We start from the raw sequence: 17713 nt of genomic DNA on the forward strand, positions 1-17713 counted from the left end.
AACCCTCATGCATGCCCTGTTCTCATCGGCGCTGGGTGTTAAAATCAGGGCTATGGTCACTAAAATAGCTGGCCAAATTGTGATAAGTGAGATTTAATCTTGTTTCTTTATTTGTCTCTGTATTTACATGAAGGAAATACAGAGTCAGAGCAGGGAACATTTTCCTGCTTTGTATCCATAGCTTGTGATTGCATCACTCCCAATATACAGCTAAGTAAAGAACATGTAAGGGGAGAATTTCCTCGGAACTTCTCTTGCTTTGCTACCGTAACTTGGGTGGCAGTTTGATGGATATCTGATTTATTGCCATAAACGAGGTTTTAGCTGAACTTCTGCTGAAGTTGCAGTGGCAGAGTGGGAGAAGCTCAGAGATAGTTTACTCCCATAGCCACCTCAATATCAGAGAGAATTAGACATTGGACAAACAGACAGCAGAGGCAGATGCCATTAGCCTACAGACATCTCAACCTAGACTAAGCAGCTAACGTATACCAGGAGAGAAAATAAGGCACTCCTTTTATTAGAGGGACAAGAAAAATGGACACATTCCCCACCATTAGACGGCCACGATCAGCTACATCATGCTGACCAGTCCAAATTGCATACCTCGGTCATGACCTCTCTCCTGAGCCTCAGCCTTATCATGCATATCCTATCTCTTTGCCCAGGTAGCTGACTTTATTGTGAAACACCCACCTGTTTGTGTAGTTCTTTGAATTTGCAGTGCCTGTTCTCTCTGAACTTCTGGATTACTCCATCCCGCCTTCTCCTGCTGCATTAAGAGATCCCAGCAATTACCATTGAGGCCATGCTGTGTGCCAGAAAGCTCCTTTCAACTGACTAACTCCAGGTCTGATCTGGAGTTTGTTACTCACTTTTTTTCTCATCCCCACCTCAGTTCCCTTCCCTAAGTAGTTCTACATAAGTGGGCTGAATGTTCAGGCCTCCCACCCAATGGAAATGGAACGGTAGTGGTCTAAAAATGGTGTAGGAGTTGCGGCCCCATTGCTGTTGTTGCGTTGTTATTGCCATTTTGTTGGGTCCACCAATTAAGTGGCTCAAGCAAATTCCTAAAGAGGGTATCTAGCTGATTAAAGTATTTTAATTGAGGTCCTATAATGTCAATAGAGCTCCAGTAAGTAACCTTCGGCATTGTTGCCAAGTTAAGAAAATTTAAGGGTTATGTCATGGCAGGAGAGCCCAGGCCCATGTCAAGCTCCTCCTGTGCTATGTGGGAAGTCAGGGACGCTCCTAGTATCCCTGACTACAATGTGTGCAGGAAGTATGTCCAGCTGCAGCTCCTGACAGACCACATTGCGGCACTGGAGCTGCACATGGACTCACTCTGGAGCACCGCGATGCTGAGGATATCATGAATAGCAACTTTAGTGAGTTGGTCACACCGCAGGTAAAGGTTACTCAGGCAGATAGGGAATGGATGACCACCAGGCAGAGCAGTGTAAGGAAGATAGTGCAGGGGTCCACTGCGGTCATCTCCCTCCAAAACAGATATATCGTTTTGGATACTGTTGGGGGAGATGACTCATCAGGGGAAGGCAGCAGCAGCCAGGTTCATGGCACCATGTGGCTCTGCTGCACAGGAGAGCAGGAAAAAGAGTGGGAGAGTTATAGTGGTAGGGGATTCTATTTTAAGGGGAATAGATAGGCATTTCTGCGGCCGTAATCGAGACTCCAGGATGGTATACTGCTTCCCTGGTGCAAGGGTCAAGGATGTGTCGGAGCATCTGTAGGACATTTTGGAGGGGGGAGGGTGAACAGCCAGTTGTCATAGTACACATAGGTACCAATAATATAGGTAAAAAACGGGAAGCGGTCCTACAAGCTGAATTTAGGGAGCTAGGAGTTAAATTAAAAAATAGGACCTCAAAGCTAATCTCTTTACTACCAGTGCCATGTGCTAGTCAGAGTAGAAATAGCAGGATAGTTAAGATGAATACGTGGCTTGAGGAATGGTGCAAGAGGGAGGGATTCAAATTCCATGGACATTGGAATCTGTTCTGGCAGAGGTGGGACCAGTATAAACTGAATGGTCTGCACCTGGTCAGAACAAGAACCAATGTCATGGGGGGAGTGTTTGCTCGTGCTGTTACGGAGGGTTTAAACTAATATGGCAGGGGGATGGCAATCTATGCAGGGAGACAGATGGAAGTAAAATGGGGGCAGAAGCAAAAGGTAGAAAGGAGATAAGGAAAGATGGAGGGCAGAGAAATCAAAGGCAAAAATCAAAAAGGGCCACATTACAACATCATTCTAAAAGGACAAAGAGTGTTAAAAAAAACAAGACTGAAGGCTCTTTCTCTCAATGCGAGGAGCATGCGTAATAAGGTGGATGAATTAACTGTGCAGATAGCTGTTAACGGATATGATGTAATTGGGATTAAGGAGACATGGCTCCAGGGTAACCAAGGCTGGGAACTCAACATCCAGGGGTATTCAATATTCAGGAAGGATAGACAGAAAGGAAAAGGAGGTGGAGTAGCATTGCTGGTTAAAGAGGAGATTAATGCAACAGTAAGGAAGGACATTAGCTTGGATGATGTGGAATCTGTATGAGTAGAGCTGCGGAACACCAAAGGGCAGAAAACTCTGGTGGGAGTTGCGTGCAGACCACTAAACAGTGGTAGTGAGGTTGGGGATGGCATCAACCAGGAAATTAGGGATGCGTGCAGTTATCATGGGTGACTTTAATCCACATATAAATTGGGCTAACCAAACTGGTAACAATACGATGGAGGAGGATTTCCTGGAGTGTATAAGGGATGGTTTTCTAAACCAACATGTTGAGGAATCAACTAGAGAGCAGGCCATCCTACACTGGGTCTTGTGTAATGAGAGAGGATTAATTAGCAATCTTGTTGTGTGAGGCCCCTTGAGGAAGATTGACCATAATACGGTAGAATTCTTCATTAAGATGGAGAGTGACACAGTTAATTCAGAGACTAGGGTCCTGAACTTAAAGAAAGATAAATTTGATGGTATGAGACGTGAATTGGCTAGGATAGATTGGTGAATGATACATCAAGGGTTGACGGTGGATACGCAATGGTAGACATTTAATGATCACATGGATGAACTTCAACAATTGTACATCCCTGTCTGGTGTAAAAATAAAAGGGGGAAGGTGGCTCAACCATGGCGAACAAGGGAAATTAGGGATAGTGTTAAATCCAAGAAAGAGGCATATAAATTGGCCAGAAAAAGCAGCAAACCTGAGGACTGGGAGAAATTTAGAATTCAGCAGAGGAGGACAAACAGTTTAATTAGGAGGGGGAAAATAGAGTATATGCTTGCAGGGAACATAAATACTGACTGCAAAAGATTCTATAAATATGTGAAGAGAAAACAATTAGTGAGGACAAATGTAGGTCCCTTGCAGTCATAATCAGGTGAATTTATAATGGGGAACAAAGAAATGGCAGACCAATTGAAGAAATACTTTGGTTCTGTCTTCACTAAGGAAGACACAAATAACCTTCTGGAAATACTAGGGGACCAAGGGTCTAGCGAGAAGGAGGAATTGAAGGAAATCCATATTAATCAGGAAATTGTGTTCGGGAAATTGATGGGATTAAAGGCCAATTAATCCCCAGGGCCTGATAGTCTGCATCCCAGAGTATTTAAGGAAGTGGCCCTAGAAATAGTGGACTCATTGGTGATCATTTTCCAACGTTCTATCGACTCTGGATCAGTTCCTATGGATTGGAGGGTAGCTAATGTAACAACACTTTTTAAAAAAGGAGGGAGAGAGAAAACAGGAAATTATAGACTGGTTAGCCTGACATCCCTAATGGGGAAAAATTATTAAAGATGTAATAGCAACGCATTTGGAAAGCAGTGACAGGATCGGTCCAAGATGGATTTATGAAAGGAAAATCATGCTTGGCAAATCTTCTAGAATTTTTTGAGGATGTAACTAGTAGAGTGGACAAGGGAGAACCAGTGGTGTATTTGGACTTTCAAAAGGCTCTTGACAAGGTCCCACACAAGAGATTGGTGTGCAAAATTAAAACATATGGTATTGGTGGTAATGTATTGACGTGGATAGAGAACTGGTTGGCAGATAGGAAGCAAAGAGTAGGAATAAATGGGTCCTTTTCAGAATGGCAGGCAGTGACTAGTGGGGTACTGCAAGGTTCAGTGCTGGGCCCCCAGCTATTTACAATATACATTAATGCATTAATGATTTGGATGAAGGAATTGAATGTAATATCTCCAAGTTTGCAGATGACACTAAGCTGGGTGGCAGTGTGAGCTGTGAGGAAGATGCTAAGAGGCTGCAGGGTGACTTGAACAGGTTAGTTGAATGGGCAAATGCATGGCAGATGCAGTATAATGTGGATAAATGTGAGATTATTCACTTTGGTGGCAAAAACAGGAAGGTGGAATATTATCTAAATGGTGACAGATTAGGAAAAGGGGAGGTGCAACGAGACCTGGGTGTCATGGTACATCAGTCATTGAAAGTTGGCATACAGGTACAGCAGGTGGTGAAGAAGGCAAAAGGCATGTTGGCCTTCATAGCGAGAGGATTTGAGTATAGGAGTAGGGAGGTTGTATTGCAGTTGTACAGGGCCTTGGTGAGGCCATACCTTGAATATTGTGTACAGTTTTGGTCTCCTAATCTGAGGAAGGACATTCTTGCTATTGACGGAATGCAGCGAAGGTTCACCAGTCTGATTCCCGGTATGGCAGGACTGACATATGAAAAAAGACTGGATCGACTAGGCTTATATTCACTGGAATTTGGAAGAATAAGAGGGGATCTCACAGAAACATATAAAATTCTGATGGGATTGGACAGGTTAGATGCAGGAAGAATGTTCCTGATGTTGGGGAAGTCCGGAACCATGGGTCACATTCCAAGGATAAGGGGCAATCCATTTAAGACCGAGATGAGGAGAAACTTCTTCACTCAGAGAGTTGTGAACCTGTGGAATTCTCTACCACAGAAAGTTGTTGATGCCAGTCCGTTAGATATATTCAAAAGGGAGTTAAATTTGGCCTTTACGGCTAAAAAGATCAAGGGGTATGGAGAGAAAGTAGGAATGGGGGGGTATTGAAGTTGCATGATCAGCCAGGATCATATTAAATGGTGGCTCAGGCTCAAAGGGCCGAATGGCCTATTCCTACACCTATTTTCTATGTTTCTATGTTTTCTATGTAATACCATCTGGGAGTCATGACAGTGTCATGCACACTCCGGCCAGTATCAGTTGGCAGTTGGGTCGAATAGGTCCTGAAACATAAGTGAGACTTCATTTTTTGGGGGGAGGGGGGTCGGGGGGGAAAGAGGAGCAGGAGAACTTAACCAGGCCCCCTGCAAGGACTATCAGGTGGCCCGCTGGCACGTTCCAATGGCCAGCCACCTGAAGTCCGCCCTGGCATTTCATTAAGCAGTAACAAGTAAAATATTGTTGCAAATTTTCATGAACGCCTCTTACAAGGGGAGCAAGAGTCAGAGTACTGGTACAAATAGGCAAATGGAACCAATTGCTCGACTCATTTGGTAGTGCTCTTGCCTCTGAGTCAGAAGATTGTGGGTTCATGCTCCTCTGCAGATTTCAGCCCATAATCTGAGTTAAAACTTCATTGCAGTACTGAGGGAGTGCTGCATTGTCAAATGGCCTGCTCAGATGGATTGAAAAGGTCCCACTGCACTATTTGAACAAGAACTGGGAGGTATCCTGGCCAACATTCCTGCATCAACAAACATCAGCAAAACAGATTATTTGGTTAATCATTTGCTATATGTCTTCTTCCTAGGCAGTCCCTCGGAGTCGATTACTTCCACACTAAAAATAAGTTCTCAGGTGACTGAAGAGTCCAATGTGGGACCTACAGTCTCTGTCATAGGTGGGGCAGATGGTGGTTGGTGGAACGGGAGTTTGGGGTGCCTGGGTTGTCTTCCTTCCACTGTCAACGCTTGGCTTCAGCTTGCTCTCGGCAAAGAGATTCGAAGTGTTCAGCACCTTCCCGGATGCTTTTCCTCCACTTTGGGCAGTCTTGGGCCAGAGATTCCCAGGTGTCGATGGGGATGTTGCTCTTTTTCAAGGAGGCTTTGAAGGTGTCCTTGAAGCATTTCCTCTGCCCACCTGGGGCTCGCTTGCCACGTCGGAACTCTGAGTAGAGCATTTGTTTTGGGAGTCTCGTGTCAGGCATGCAGACGATGTGGCCCGTCCAGTGAAGCTGATCGAGCGTGGTCAATGCTTCAATGCTTGGGATGTTGGCCAGAGCGAGAATACTGACGTTGGTGTGCCTATCCTGCCAATGGATTTTCAGGATCTTGTGGAGGCAACGTTGGTGGTACTTCTCCAATGTTTTGAGGTGCCTGCTATACATAGTCCATGTCTCTGAGCCATATAGGATGACGGGTATCACTACTGCTCTGTAGACCATGAGCTTGGTGTCGGGTTTGAGGTCCTGGTCTTCAAACATTCTCTTCCTCAGGCGACCGAAGACTGCACTGGCACACTGAAGGCACTGTTGGACCTCGTCTTCGATGTCTGCCCTTGTTGATAGTAGGCTCCCGAGGTATGGAAAATGGTTCACATTGTCCAAGGCCTCGTCGTGAATTTTGATAACCAGGGGGCAGTGCTGTGTGGTGGGGGCAGGTTGGTAGAGGACCTTTGCCTCACGGATGTTTAATGTAAGGCCCATGCTCTTGTATGCCTCGGTGAAGCTGCTGACGATGGCTTGGAGTTCACTCTCCGAGTGTGCACACACGCAAATGTCGTCTGCTTACTGTAATTCGGTGACGGTGGATGGGATGACCTAGGATCTGGCCTGGAGGCAGCGGAGGTTGAATAGATTTCCGTTTGTCCTGTAACTTAGGTCCACTCGAGCTGGGAGCTTGCTGATCGTGAGATGGAGCATTGCAGCAAGGAAGATCGAGAAGAGCGTTGGTGCGATGACACAGCCTTGCTTGACCCTGGTCCGAATGTGGAATGGGTCTGTGGTGGATCCCTGGTCAGGATCACGGCTTGCATGTCACTGTGGAACAGGTGGAGGATGGTGACAAACTTTTGAGTGCAGCTGAATCTGAGGCGGACGTTCCATAATCCCTCACAGTTGACAGTGTCGAAGGCCTTTATGAGGTCAAAGAAGGCCATGTACAAGGTTGGTGCTGTTCCCTGCATTTCTCTTGTATCTACCGCACGGTGAAGATCATGTCCATTGTGCCACTTAATGGTGAAACCCGTATTGCGACTCAGGGAGGAGCTCTTCAGCCACAGGGAGAAGGTGATTAAGGAGGATTCTTGCGATGACTTTCCAGGTGGTCGACAGCAGGGAGATTCTTCTGTAGTTACCGCAGTCGGACTTGTCACCTTTCTTGAAGATGGTCACGATTACAGCATGATCACTATCATGTATGTAACCACAATGTAACACCACTGTATTACTGTATACATTCAACCTAGATGCACACCTTGACCACAAGAGATGAACTTGTGGGAAACACTCCTTACCTGATTACAAAGGGAGGTCCCACGCAGGGTCATCATCTTTGGAGTCCTGTGAATAAAGAGTTAAGGTCACAGAGTGACCTTGTCCCCAGAATGTGCCTCGTGTGGTTTCATACTGCAGAGTAAGGACTTTACAGTGGCAACGAGAAATGGGAATTCACGACCCACGAGAATGGCCACCGGTAGCACAGAGGAACGGTCCTGTGCTGGGGAAGACTGGGACGATTTTGTCGAGAGGCTTCAGCAAAGCTTCATTACGAAAGAATGGCTGGGGGAATGCAGCGGCTGAAAAGCGAAGGGCTCATCTTTTGACCAGCTGCGGACCAAAGACTTACGCGCTTATGAAGGACTTACGAACACCCGAAAAGCCGGCGGACAAAACCTTTGAAGAACTTAGCAAATTGATCGGGGAGCACCTCAAACCGGCGAGTAGCATACATATGGTCCAACACAGGTTCTACACCCACCGACGTCGTGAAGGACAGAGCATACCGGACTTCGTAGTGGACCTCCAGCGTTTATCCAGCCTCTGTAAGTTCACAGACGCCTGCAGGGGGGCGATGCTAAGGGACTTCTTTATCAAGGGCATCGGTCATGCGGGAATTTTCTGCAAATTAATTGAGACCAAGGATTTGACCTTGGAAGCGGCGGCGTTGATAGCTCAAACTTTCATGGCGGGGTAGGAAGAGACGAAAATAATATACGCGCGCAATTCTGCCTCTAACGCGGCGATGGATCAGGGAGTCAACATCATCAATGTGACTTAGAGCCCCGCAGGCAGGCAGGGGTAATCCGGCACTCCCCAGGCAGTAATAGATCCCAGAGTAGGACTTCAACAGAGACAATGGCAGGCTGAATGGACATTCACGCCATCACAGTGGAAAATGTGGCCTGGGATGGGGCCATTGACACCCACTAATAGGGAACTTAAGAGCAGTCAAAGGGACATCCAGCGCAGAATGCCTGTCCATAGTCCCTTTGTTCCCAGCAATGGAAACTTTAACTCATGCTGGAGGTGTGGGGGGAAACATTCAGCTAGATCTTGTAGATTTCAAAAGTTTGTCGGCAGGAACTGCAATCTCAGTGGCCACTTTGCTCAAATGTGCAGGAAGTCTGCAACCAGACTAATATATGAGGCGGATGTACCAGAAGAGGGTTCTTTGAGGCAGGATGACTTTTGGGGCAAATCGATGGACGCCAAGGTTCAGCGGGTCCATGCGGCGAATATTCACAGTTCATACACCAAAACGCCACCAATGATGATGAGGGATTTATTAAATGGTATCCCAGTACACATGGAGCTGGACACTGGAGCCAGCCAGTATTCAGCAATTTGAGAAGCTATGGCCACTTAAAGCCAGTAGACCCAAATTAGCATGTATTGAGACACAATTACGGACTTACACTAAAGAAATCATTCCAGTGCTAGGCAGTGCAATGTTGGCTGTCACACACAATGTGTCGCTGAGGTGTGAGTGCGGGGATCAGCAGAGGCCTATAAAAGGCCACGAGAGGCAGAGGGAGTTCGTGGTCACTGAGGCGTGAGTCCAGGGATCAGCAGAGGCCCATAAAAGGCCGCGAGAGGCAGCGGGAGTTCGTGGTCGCTGAGGCGTGAGTCCGGGGATCAGCAGAGGCGTATAAAAGGCTGCGAGAGGCAGCGGGAGTTCGTGGTCGCTGAGGCGTGAGTCCGGGGATCAGCAGAGGTGTATAAAAGGCCGCGAGAGGCAGCGGGAGTTCGTGGTCGCTGAGGCGTGAGTCCGGGGATCAGCAGAGGCCTATAAAAGGCCGCGAGAGGCAGCGGGAGTTCGTGGTCGCTGAGGCATGAGTCCGGGGATCAGCAGAGGCCGATAAAAGGCCGTGAGAGGCAGCGGGAGTTCGTGGTCGCTGAGGCATGAGTCCGGGGATCAGCAGAGGCCGATAAAAGGCCGTGAGAGGCAGCGGGAGTTCGTGGTCGCTGAGGCGTGAGCTCGGGGATCAGCAGAGGCCTATAAAAGGCGTACTTGTGCAGCTACAGGGAGAAGGCAAAAAAGAAGTAGAAAGAAACAGAAAGGTGACGTCACAGCCTAGGGGGTAAGTGAGTGGCTGGTGATTGGTGAGTAGCTTTTCTTTTTCTTTTTTATATTAGTCAGTAACTTTTAACATTGTTGTTGCCAATTTAAGTGTATCTAAGGGTTAAATCATGGCAGGAGAGCTCAATCGGGTGTTATGCTCCTCCTGTACCATGTGGGAACTCAGGGACACTTCCGGTGTCCCTGACGACGACGTGTGCGGGAAGTGTATCCGCCTCCAGCTCCTGACTGACCGCGTTGCGGAATTGGAGCTGAGGGTGGATTCACTCTGGAGCATCCACGATGCTGAGAATGACGTGAGTAGCACGTGTAGCGAGTTGGTCTTACCGCAGGAGAAGGGTCCACAGCCAGATAGGGAATGGAAGACCAGCAGGAAGAGTAGTGCAAGAAAGGTAGTGCAGGGGTCACCTGTGGTCATCTCCCTGCAAAACAGATATACTGCTTTGAGTGCTGTTGGGATGGATGACTCATCAGGGGAGGGCAGCAACAGCCAAGTTCATGGCACCATGGCTGGCTTTGTTGCACAGGAGGGCAGGAAAAAGAGTGGGAAAGCGATAGTGATAGGGGATTCAATGGTGAGGGGAATAGATAGGCGTTTCTGCGGCCGCAACCGAGACTTCAGGATAGTATGTTGCCTCCCTGGTGCAAGGGTCAAGGATGTCTCGGAGCGGGTGCAGCACATTCTAAAAAGGGAGGGAGAACAGCCAGTTGTCGTGGTGCACATTGGTACCAATGACATAGGTAAAAAAAGGGATGAGGTCCTACGAAACGAATTTAATGAGCTAGGAGCTAAATTAAAAAGTAGGACCTCAAAAGTAGTAATCTCGGGATTGCTACCAGTGCCACATGCTAGTCAGAGTAGGAATCGCAGGATAGCGCAGATGAATACGTGGCTTGAGCAGTGGTGCAGCAGGGAGGGATTCAAATTCCTGGGGCATTGGAACCGGTTCTGGGGAAGGTGGGACCAGTACAAACCGGACGGTCTGCACCTGGGCAGGACCGGAACCAATGTCCTCGGGGGAGTGTTTGCTAGTGCTGTTGGGGAGGAGTTAAACTAATATGGCAGGGGGATGGGAACCAATGCAGGGAGACAGAGGGAAACAAAAAGGAGGCAAAAGCAAAAGACAGAAAGGAGATGAGGAAAAGTGGAGGGCAGAGAAACCCAAGGCAAAGAACAAAAAGGGCCAATGTACAGCAAAATTCTAAAAGCACAAAGGGTGTTAAAAAAACAAGCCTGAAGGCTTTGTGTCTTAATGCAAGGAGTATCCGCAATAAGGTGGATGAATGAACTGTGCAAATAGATGGTAACAAATATGATGTGATTGGGATTACGGAGACATGGCTCCAGGATGATCAGGGCTGGGAACTCAACATCCAGGGGTATTCAACATTCAGGAAGGATAGAATAAAAGGAAAAGGCGGTGGGGTAGCATTGCTGGTTAAAGAGGAGATTAATGCAATAGTTAGGAAAGACATTAGCTTGGATGATGTGGAATCGATATGGGTAGAGCTGCAGAACACCGTAGGGCAAAAAACGCTAGTGGGAGTTGTGTACAGACCTCCAAACAGTAGTAGTAATGTTGGGGAGGGCATCAAACAGGAAATTAGGGGTGCATGCAATAAAGGTACAGCAGTTATAATGGGTGACTTTAATATGCACAAAGATTGGGCTAGCCAAACTGGAAGCAATACGGTGGAGCAGGATTTCCTGGAGTGCATAAGGGATGGTTTTCAAGACCAATATGTCGAGGAACCAACTAGGGGGGAGGCCATCTTAGACTGGGTGTTGTGTAATGAGAGAGGATTAATTAGCAATCTCGTTGTGCGAGGCCCCTTGGGGAAGAGTGACCATAATATGGTGGAATTCGGCATTAGGATGGAGAATGAAACAGTTAATTCACAGACCATGGTCCAGAACTTAAAGAGGGGTAACTTTGAAGGTATGAGGCGTGAATTGGCTAGGACAGATTGGCGAATGATACTTAAGGGGTTGACTGTGGGTGGGCAATGACAGACATTTAGAGACCGCATGGATGAACTACAACAATTGTACATTCCTGTCTGGTGTAAAAATAAAAAAGGGAAGGTGGCTCAACCGTGGCTATCAAGGGAAATCAGGGATAGTACTAAAGCCAAGGAAGTGGCATACAAATTGGCCAGAAATAGCAGCGAACCCGGGGACTGGGAGAAATTTAGAACTCAGCAGAGGAGGACAAAGGGTTTGATTAGGGCAGGGAAAATGGAGTACGAGAAGAAGCTTGCAGGGAACATTAAGGCAGATTGCAAAAGTTTCTATAGATATGTAAAGAGAAAAAGGTTAGTAAAGACAAACGTAGGTCCCCTGCAGTCAGAATCAGGGGAAGTCATAACGGGGAACAAAGAAATGGCAGACCAATTGAACAAGTACTTTGGTTCGGTATTCACTAAGGAGGACACAAACAACCTTCCGGATATAAAAGGGGTCGGGGGGTCTAGTAAGGAGGAGGAACTGAGGGAAATCTTTATTAGTCGGGAAATTGTGTTGGGGAAATTGATGGGATTGAAGGCCGATAAATCCCCAGGACCTGATGGACTGCATCCCAGAGTACTTAAGGAGGTGGCCTTGGAAATAGCAGATGCATTGACAGTCATTTTCCAACATTCCATTGACTCTGGATCAGTTCCTGTCGAGTGGAAGGTAGCCAATGTAACCCTACTTTTTAAAAAAGGAGGGAGAGAGAAAACAGGGAATTATAGACCGGTCAGCCTGACCTCAGTAGTGGGTAAAATGATGGAATCAATTATTAAGGATGTCATAGCAGCGCATTTGGAAAGAGGTGACATGATAGGTCCAAGTCAGCATGGATTTGTGAAAGGGAAATCATGCTTGACAAATCTTCTGGAATTTTTTGAGGATGTTTCCAATAAAGTGGACAAGGGAGAACCAGTTGATGTGGTATATTTGGACTTTCAGAAGGCTTTCGACAAGGTCCCACACAAGAGATTAATATGCAAAGTTAAAGCACATGGGATTGGGGGTAGTGTGCTGACGTGGATTGAGAACTGGTTGTCAGACAGGAAGCAAAGAGTAGGAGTAAATGGGTACTTTTCAGAATGGCAGGCAGTGACTAGTGGGGTACCGCAAGGTTCTGTGCTGGGGCCCCAGCTGTTTACATTGTACATTAATAATTTAGACGAGGGGATTAAATGTAGTATCTCCAAATTTGCGGATGACACTAAGTTGGGTGGTAGTGTGAGCTGCGAGGAAGATGCTATGAGGCTGCAGAGTGACTTGGATTGGTTAGGTGAGTGGGCAAATGCATGGCAGATGAAGTATAATGTGGATAAATGTGAGGTTATCCACTTTGGTGGTAAAAACAGAGAGACAGACTATTATCTGAATGGTGACAAATTAGGAAAAGGGGAGGTGCAACGAGACCTGGGTGTCATGGTACATCAGTCATTGAAGGTTGGCATGCAGGTACAGCAGGCGGTTAAGAAAGCAAATGGCATGTTGGCCTTCATAGCGAGGGGATTTGAATACAGGGGCAGGGAGGTGTTGCTACAGTTGTACAGGGCCTTGGTGAGGCCACACCTGGAGTATTGTGTACAGTTTTGGTCTCCTAACTTGAGGAAGGACATTCTTGTTATTGAGGGAATGCAGCGAAGATTCACCAGACTGATTCCCAGGATGGTGGGACTGACCTATCAAGAAAGACTGGATCAACTGGGCTTGTATTCACTGGAGTTCAGAAGAATGAGAGGGGACCTCAGAGAAACGTTTAAAAATTCTGATGGGTTTAGACAGGTTAGATGCAGGAAGAATGTTCCCAATGTTGGGGAAGTCCAGAACGAGGGGTCACAGTCTAAGGATAAGGGGTAAGCCATTTAGGACCGAGATGAGGAGAAACTTCTTCACCCAGAGAGTGGTGAACCTGTGGAATTCTCTACCACAGAAAGTAGTTGAGGCCAATTCACTGAATATATTAAAAAGGGAGTTAGATGAAGTCCTTACTACTAGGGGGATCAAGGGGTATGGCGAGAAAGCAGGAAGTGGGTGCTGAAGTTGCATGTTCAGCCATGAACTCATTGAATGGCGGTGCAGGCTAGAAGGGCCGAATGGCCTACTCCTGCACCTATTTTCTATGTTTCTATGTTTCTTTGTTCGTGAATCGGCTGCCGCTCTGGATTGTCCCGGGCAATGGTCCCGCACTGTTGGGGAGCAGCTGGTTAGCCAAGATGAACTGGAAATGGGGGGGATGTTCACACAATGCCATCTGTGGAGTGAAGTTCGTGATCACAAGTCCTACAACAATTTGATTCACTATTCCAACCTGTCGTCGGGACTTTCAAAGGCATTAAATTAGTGATACACATCACTCCGGACGCCAGGCCAGTGCACCACAAAGCCAGAGCGGTATCGTATGTGATGCAGGAAAAGATCGAGAACAAATTGGACTGGCTGTTGAGAGAGGGCATCATCTCGCCTGTTGAATTCAGCCCCATCCCAAAAGCGGATGGCTCTGTCAGGATCTGTGGCGACTACGAGGCCACCATCAATCGGGTGTCCCTACAAGATCAATACCCACTTCTGAGAGAGGACATCTTCGCCACGCTGGCAGGCGGCGAGCTGTTCACCAAGTTGGACCTCACTTCAGCCTGTATGACCCAGGAACTGGCCGACGAATCTAAACTACTGACCACCATCACCACGCACAAGGGACTGTTCATTTATAACAGGTGCCCGTTTGGCATTCTATCAGCGGCTGCGATTTTTCAACGAAACATGGAAAGCCTGCTTAAATCCATTCCTGGAACGATCATATTCCAGGACGACATCCTCATCACGGGTCGAGACACCGAGGAACACCTCCACAACCTGGAGGAGGTGCTACGCCGACTGGACCGGGTAGGCCTGCGACTCAAGAAGTCTAAATGTGTGTTCTTAGCTCCTGAGGTTGAGTTTCTGGGCAGGAGGGTTGCTGCAGATGGGATTCGGCCCACCGAATCCAAAACAGAGGCGATTCGATGAGCACCCAGGCCCTGCAACACATCGGAGTTGCATTCATTCCTGAGACCGTTGAACTACTTCAGGAACTTTCTGCCGAGCTTGAGCACGTTGTTGGAGCTGCTACACGTTCTCCTGCGTAAGGGTTGCGAATGGTTTTGGGGGACTGTCAGGAACGGTCTTTTGATCGGGCGCAAAACCTACTTTGTTCAAACAAGTTGTTGACCCTGTACGATCCCTGTAAAAAATTGGTTTTGACATGTGATGCATCATCCTATAGGGTTGGGTGCATGTTGCAGCACGGCAATGCTGAGGGTCAACTACAACCTGTGGCTTATGCCTCCAGGTCGCTCTCTCAAGCAGAACGGGGATATGGGGTGGTCGAGAAGGAAGCGCTTGCATGTGTCTATGGTGTAAAAAAAATGCATCCAGTACCTCTTTGGTAGGAAGTTTGAATTAGAGACGGACCACAAGCCATTAACATCCTTGTTGTCACACTGCAAGGCCATCAATGCCAACGCATCAGCTCGCATACAGCGATGGGCTCTCACGCTGGCTGCTTATGACTACTCCATTCGGCACCGGCCCGGCACTGAAAATTGCGCTGACGTGCTCAGCAGGCTTCCACTGGTCACCACTGAGGGAGCAGCAGAGCAAAGCGCTGAGATGGGCATGGCTGTCGATGCCTTTGACAGCGCAGGCTCCCCAATCACAGCCTGCCAGATCAAAATCTGGACAAACAGAGATCCACTCCTATTCCTGATTAAGAAATATGTCCTGACTGGGGATAGTGCGCCCTCACACGGAACATGCCCTGAGAAGGTCAGACCGTTCCACTGACGGACGTGTTGGAGTGCATTTTCGGACATAGCAAAGCATGATGGGGTAAGCCAACTATCTGCCTTTTCACTAAAGGAACTTTGTACCAAGAAGCCTATCTGCTGTCCCTGATATGAACTCTGCAGCAGTGACTCATGGCCAGGTGCAGGCCACTGTTTCATAGAAAGCTTTGCAACAGAATATCTAACCACAAAAGAAGATAAGGAGGAAGGTCCCCCAAACTCGCATCATGCTATCAGGTTTCACTAGGACTAAAAAGTTGTGCAACAATATGATTGGTTGTATGTAAATGAATTGCATTGCCATATGGATTGATTGGTTATATGTAAATGAATTGCGTTGCCATATGGATTGATTGGTTGTATATAAATGAATTGAAATGATTGTATTCCGCCCTTTGTGAACTGCTTATAACCCGCGACACCAAGCACTCGGGGAGAAGGTGCTTCGCAGGTTGTGGGACCTCAACTCTTCTCCCAGAGCTCTGTTAGCAATACCTTACCAGAGTCTACGTGAATTTATTTTCACTAAAAAATTGGCGTAGTCAGCAGGATACCGCGGAGCTGGATAGTCGTATGACCCAGTAGAATGGGACAGTAGTCAATTTCTGACCACCCGGAAATTATACTGGGGGAAGCGGCTGGCCGGCGAAGTGGTATCAAATGAATAAAATAGATTAAATGAGGAAAGAGACAAAACTTGATAGTATGTGATAGTATGTGATAAGAGTTAAGAAATTCAGACTGTAGTGGCGTACAACGCAGACTGAAAGTAAAGTAATTAGTGATGTGGGGATTGATTATTTTAGTCCAATGTTCATAGAAGGTGATATAGAAATCGGTGCGGAAGGGAGCTGATCACTCCAACCAAGAGCTGGACTCCGGTGGTAAGGAAACACATTAATTTTCGCGAGCAAGACAAGAGGTCTCTGCGAGGTGAATCGTGGCTGTGAATATTTAAGTTTGGAAATTCCATAAACTAAAGGGGAATACAGGAACATAGAATAAACATCTTCAATGGCAGGTAAGGAAACGGACGTAAAATGTGGACTGCCCGGGTCCCTAATTAACTCTTATATGACCGATCGACAAGACTTAATTTTTAAAAAATGCAGAAAGACGGCTGAGATGTATCCCAGACATTAGAACAACAACAAAATTGGATGGCAAAACAAAAGAAAAATAAAACCAAAAAGGCCGGAGTATTACTAGTACATCAGTTCGCAGGACTAATTGAGCAAGTAAAGGATGTTAGAGAGAAAAGGGAAGAGAAAAGTAAACAATTAAGTCAGGCACAAGGAAAATGTAGGGAATGGGAAAAGAAATGGCTGGTGTTAGAACAACAGATCCAGAACCGTTCCCAATGGGAGGGAGAAATAGCCTCACTGCCCCCTTACGAAGATTACCAAGGTGAGGCAACAGCCCCGGGTCAGGAAGATCTAGAAACCTTCCTGGCAGCGCCAGTCACCAGGGGAGGAACTGCAACCGATAAACCATTTACCCCCAGCGAGAGACAGCAGATAATGGCATCCCTGGGTAAATTACAACCCCGGTGTGCGATTACCAAATTTTGGGCAGAGCTGGATACAGTTTGGGTGGGCCACCAACTACACCTCAGAGATATCCACCAACTAGTCCGAGCGGCTTGCCCGGCAGATCGGTGGAGAGTAGTGGCCGGAGGAGCCGCGGTAGCAGCCTATGCCAACTTTTCAGGGAGACGTTAGACACACGCGGTACCTTTAACCACCGAAGTAGATGGTCAACAGGCGGCCTTTGGCCCTTTTAAAACCGATATCCAACGAGTTTTAGGTAATGCCCCTACTAATTGGAGTAAAATTACTCCAACCAAACAACAAAAGGGGGAAGGAGCCTCAGAGTATGGGAAACGATTATTCCAGATATATCAAGAATGCTCTGGACAGGGAAACCCGGGCCGCGGCGACCGAGCATTTATCCAGGCATTTAAGGACGGACTATCCGCTGCACACCAGACCATTATAAAAATGGGAGTAATTTTAACCCAGGATTATGATGAACTGGTTGAGTGGGCTAGTGGCATCCAGGGAGATAAAAGAAGAAAGGGTTTTTGCAGCAGGGACGGGGGGAGGACAGAAAAAGGGGACATGCCATAACTGCGGGAAGGTGGGTCACTTTGCCAAAGAATGTAAGGGGAAACACATGGAAAAACAATGCACATATTGTGGCAAAAAGGGACATTTAGACACGACCTGCTATAGTAAAAATGGCTATCCTATTAAGGCAAGGACCCTGTCAGAACAGGAATACCAGCAGTGGCAGGAGTACAAAGCCACCCTGTGATGCCCGGCGGCCCCT

The sequence above is a fragment of the Pristiophorus japonicus genome, chromosome 5 (assembly GCF_044704955.1).
Source record: "Pristiophorus japonicus isolate sPriJap1 chromosome 5, sPriJap1.hap1, whole genome shotgun sequence".
Classification (NCBI taxonomy): domain Eukaryota; kingdom Metazoa; phylum Chordata; class Chondrichthyes; family Pristiophoridae; genus Pristiophorus; species Pristiophorus japonicus.